This window comes from Xiphophorus couchianus, chromosome 23 (assembly GCF_001444195.1).
Source record: "Xiphophorus couchianus chromosome 23, X_couchianus-1.0, whole genome shotgun sequence".
Classification (NCBI taxonomy): Eukaryota; Metazoa; Chordata; class Actinopteri; order Cyprinodontiformes; family Poeciliidae; genus Xiphophorus; species Xiphophorus couchianus.
In genome coordinates, this window is record NC_040250.1 from 3,913,479 (window position 1) to 3,918,788 (window position 5,310).

At 41.6% G+C, this 5,310-nt stretch overlaps 1 long non-coding RNA gene across 1 annotated transcript; it reads right to left on the reverse strand.

Moving 5' to 3' along the window:
- Nucleotides 1-2,817: 2,817 nt before the first annotated feature.
- LOC114138832 (uncharacterized) lies at nucleotides 2,818-5,001 on the reverse strand. The gene is made up of 2 exons (XR_003594321.1): nucleotides 3,811-5,001; nucleotides 2,818-3,560 (listed from the first exon to the last, which is right to left on the reverse strand). It is a non-coding gene; the product is annotated as an uncharacterized LOC114138832 (long non-coding RNA).
- Between the last annotated feature and the right edge of the window lie 309 nt (nucleotides 5,002-5,310).

Sequence of the window (5,310 nt, forward strand, 5' to 3'; positions counted from 1 at the left end):
ACCTCTCTTCACCCGAGTGTCCAAGACATACGGCCGCAGATCCGATGAAACGATGACAAAGTCGATCATCGAACTGCGGCCTAGGGTGTCCTGGTGCCAAGTGCACATATGGACACCCTTATGCTTGAACATGGTGTTCGTTATGGACAATCCATGGCGAGCACAGAAGTCCAGCAACAGAACACCGCTCGAGTTCAGGTCGGGTGGGCCGTTCCTCCCAACCACGCCCCTCCAGGTCTCACTGTCGTTGCCCACGTGAGCGTTGAAGTCCCCCAGCAGAACAAGGGAGTCCCCAGGAGGAGCACTCTCCAGTACCCCCTCTAAGGACTCCAAAAAGGGTGGGTAATCTGAACTGTCGTTCGGCCCGTAAGCACAAACGACAGTCAGAACCCGTGCCCCCACCCGTAGGCGGAGGGATCCTACCCTCTCGTTCACCGGGGTAAACCCCAACGTACAGGCGCCGAGATGGGGAGCAACAAGTATGCCCACTCCTGCCCGACGTCTCTCTCCCTGGGCAACTCCAGAGTGGAAGTATGTCCAGCCCCTCTCAAGGAGACTGGTTCCAGAACCAGAGCCATGCGTCGAGGTGAGACCGACTATTTCTAGCCGGAACCTCTCGACCTCACGCACTAGCTCCGGCTCCTTCCCCACCAGAGAGGTGACATTCCACGTCCCAAGAGCCAGTTTCTGCAACCGAGGATCGGACCGCCAGGGTCCCCTCCCTTGGCCGCCACCCATCACACAGTGCACCCGACCCCTTTGGCCCCTCCCACGGGTGGTGGGCCCATGGGAGGGGGGGCCCATGTTTCCTCTTCGGGCTGAGCTCGGCCGGGCTCCATGGGTAAAAGCCCGGCCACCAGACGCTCGCCATCGTGCCCCCCCTCCAGGCCTGGCTCCAGAGTGGGGCCCCGGTGACCCGCGTCCGGGCGAGGGAACACCAAGTCCAAGGTTTTCCTTCATCATTGGGGTCTTCGGGCTGCACTTTGTCTGGTCCCTCACCTAGGACCTGTCTGCCTTGGGTGACCCTACCAGGGGCATGAAGCCCCAGACTCTGAGTCAAAAACTTGCAATTAAATGTGTTAAAGACACATAATGGATAAATTCACAAAACTGTGTAATTTTTTTAAAATTATTATTATTATTCATTCATTTCTGCCCTAGATCTACAAAGCATTTTGCATTAAATACATTCAACCATCAGCACATATTTTCCATCAGGTCACATTTCTTTTCAGGTCCAGAAATTATCAGAGATTATGAAAAATGTTTCCACACAGTGACCTCTATGTCTTGTGCAAATGAGGCACTATTTTATATTTTAAGATTTAATTTCTCTGTAGAAGACACAATTTCTCTCTTCAGAATGTTGTTACTAAGTCAGTAGGTGGAGTGGATGTTTTTACATCATCACTTCATATTATGAAAGAGGATAAAAAAAATGGGATTTTTAAAACCTTGAGTCATAAAATCATTCCTTGCTAGCAATGTTGTATACTTGCACCAATTTACTATAGACTGTTAGAATAAAAGGGAAGTTTATGTTTTCCTTGCCATTATTATTCTGTTATTTTGAATAAATTCATAAATAAAAGTTCTTTGATTTCTCCAAATATTACCTGACGCGTGATGACAGTAGGACGACTGGACCTTTAATTACAACCCTTTTTTTCTGAAGGCAAAAACATAATTTTGAGCTGAGTTTAGATAAGTTATATAATTACTAGCAAATTACTACTGAATAGAGGTTAAGATGTAGCTTTAACTGAGATAAATAAGGAGTTAAATAGTTAAATTAAAATAATTTGCTGAACAAATCCATCCTTCGCTAGTCCATAAAAACAGTCAAATATAATTAATGATTCATATTTCAACTAGAGGAATACATATATCTGGTAAGTGGTGTGATAATTATTAACAAGGAGAAAATATAAAAATACTAAAGAATCTTTACATTCATGCCAGTTTTACTATATTATACAGTGCCATTGAATAGATATCTTTGTTGATTTTTAAAAGTATTTCCTCATAAAATAAAAAAGATGATAAATTAGACTTGCGCACAATCTCACAAGCTGTGAAACACTTGATCTCACTGAACATGCATCAGCTTCTTATAATTAAAACGTGTCTGGTCCTCTATATTTCTTGAAGCGCGGGCCTTTTGTTTCGTGTTTACGTTCCCGGATGGATAACTGACGGCAGATCAAGACGCTGAGCCAATTGTGATGAAAGGTTTTGATTGCACAGATGAAAGTTTGTGAATTCCAACGTTCAACTACATATCTGGTTACAAAGGGAGGTCAATCCACTTGTGGTGACTAGATTTTAGTGTTCAGGGCGCCATATAGGTGGAGGAAAACACACAGCCGCATCAGACGTGTCTGGTATTTTTAACATTTCAGCTGTCCACCTCTTTTTTGTGTGGCTTGTGCTTCAGAGAGGAGTTGAAAATATTTGATGAAATCTCCTCATGTGTCATCAAAAAGTTGATCACCCATAGAAAGTGTGGAGCATACCTGCTGTTGCAGAGGCTTGTTGGAGTCACTGGAGTATCTGAAATCCAATCTTCCACGTCTGTGTGTTTCCAGCGCTGCCAAATTTCCAACTACTGTAACTAAGAGGGAGTGTTGTGGTTCACAGCAGTGCGACTTCTCCTCTCTGTTGACTGTCCACCCATAAAAGTGTCAAGACTGAAGTGTGTGGATTAGAAAATGAGTGAAACGGCGGCCATTTTCAGCAGCTTGTGTGAAACGTCTCTTTCGCTGACAGCACAGCCTTCTAGCAGGAGGAAAACACATTAGTCCCAGCGGATAGCAGTTCCATAGAAACCAGATATGGTGCTTTTATTCAGAAGGACACAAGTTAATTTATGTTGGAGCTTAAAATGAGCCTGTTGCTGCTTCTTATGTTAACAAGGAAGCAGGTGTGTGGAGTGTAACCTCGGAGCAACTGGCTTCACTTCAAGATTGTGTCTGGATTTAAATGTTTTCTTAACTTTTCTTAACATCATAAGCAGTTCGTAAAGACAATATCAATCAGAGTAATGATGTTTTGCTGGAGCAAACCCCAAGGATCTTTACACAGCCAAACAGAGAAACATGCTGCTACAAGTTTTTACAGCTTACAAGTTACCTAATAGGGTCAGTGAAGGAACACATTCACAAGTGATACATGGCAGCAGAGTCAGAGACAGAGCGTGACACTGTTGAATTTTGCATAGCATGTCCAAGCACGTAGAAGGCATCCACTAATATCCAAGCATTCCCATCTGCCATTGTTTGGCAAACAGGCAGCAGAGCTCTGAGAAAAACAGCCGCTTCTCCCTCCCGGCTCTCACCCAGTGATCGACACGCTGACTCATGGAATGAGCACTTCAGCTGAGGTGGAGGACAGGCATCTGGACAGCATCTCGTGCCTGGATCCTCTGAACCATCCAGCCTCTTGAAACGTTTTGTCGCCATGCTGTCCAGGCTGCACCATTTTCATTCCAGCGCAGACGTTCTGCTCTTCCACCTGTCATCTGCACTCTGAGCTTCCTGCAGCCGACTTGCTGACAGCCTCTGAACGTGAGGGGAGTCACAACACCGGCAGCCCAGAGATAAGTGTAAAAATACACGCAACAAAACGGATTTACCCGCCGCTGTGCTCATAAGCTAATAATAAATGTATAACAAAAGATATGTTGGGGTTTTTTTGATGTTAACGTCCAAAAGTAGCAGAGATTTTGCAAAACTTTTTTTCCTGTTTTTGCACCTGTAGCATGTAAATGAAGTTCTTGGTTAATAAAAACTGTTTTTGAAAATGTCTTACCTGAGGGAAGGTTGTTTCTCTGTACTTTCATTACCAACATGAAAGGCTCAGACAGATAATGGCATTGCAGCCTTGTTTGTGCATGCTCAGGGTTGCTTCCTGTTCTGAGCATGCCTTCAAACACCAGAAGCAACTTTTAATTGTTTTCAGATTTGTTAAATGAGTTGCTTACTTTGATTTTTTTTTCTGTTCTAAGCAGCTGTAAACTACTAGTAGCTTAGAGAAATTTGCTAGACTTGCATTCAATATTCACATGAGTTTTAAAGTGTGTTTTATGTTTAAGTTACTGTCATCGACTTGTTTTAGCAAGTTTCTGAATTCACATCAGGAAGATGCTACATTGCAACGCAGAAAAAAATGTGAAGAATGCATCTGGGAATGTTGCAATCCTCCTGATTCCTTTAGTCTATTTATTTTACATGTAAGTTATAAAACAAAATCAATGTCTGCCCTAATTATTAAACTTTAAAATTTAGATTACTCAGTCAGTATAGCAGTAGTTTAATTTGACAACCTGATGTCACACTGTTTCTTAAACTGCTGTATGTTGGTACCTCTTAAAACTCTAAGTAGGATCACTGATTTGAGGAATATGTACAGTTTATGATGTGCCTCCATTAAAACTAATGCCTTTTTATTGTGATGAAGCATGTAAAATTCATTATGCTATTACATTTTACCAAGCACTAACATCTTACTTTTTTTCTTTTATATTCAGGTGATTACCTGACTATCTCTGGATGAAAGTTCAGTTCTATATTGGTAAACAATGGCTGCCCACTTGTGGTCAGATAATTATTAGCTGAGTTAATGAGACGGTAAGGCCAAAGCAGTCAGCTACTTCAAGCACTCATGGTGAGTCTTCATCAGTGCAGACAGAGCATCTGCATAGCATGGCATGTGATTAATTAGCATTTTAATCAGGTCATTACTGTGACATTTAACTACATTTTATATCTCTGGTGTGTTGCATCTTTGATAATGCCCATGTCACTTTTTTGACATGTCTAAATAATCAGAAGCAGCTTGGATTACCAGAAGAAGACAGTAAGTGTGGTACTGTGCAAGAGGAAAAAACCTTGAATGCATTATCATCTTTTCTCTAAAGGCACTCATTTCTATGTACCAACAGAAAAGTGTGGTGAAGGAACTTAATCCCCCCACAAATTACACTGTTTGATTTTGCAACCTGTTTTTGTTCTAAACTTGGGTGCTTATTAAATGACTAAATCATGATTGCTTCTTTAATTTTGTCCTCGAATTCTTTTAAGAATGAAAGAAAAACACAAAATCTTACCAAGTAATTTTGGTCTAGTTCTAGCACTATCTTTGTACACTTGAAATACAAAAGAAACTAACTTACAACTACCGTTTTAGTAACATAAATGAGCTGGGATTAAGTAAATAACTCTTTAATATTGATTTAAAAAATACTAGATAATTTTACCTAAGACATCTGGAAAAAGGTATTGTTATAAATGAAATTATCTGCCAATGGAA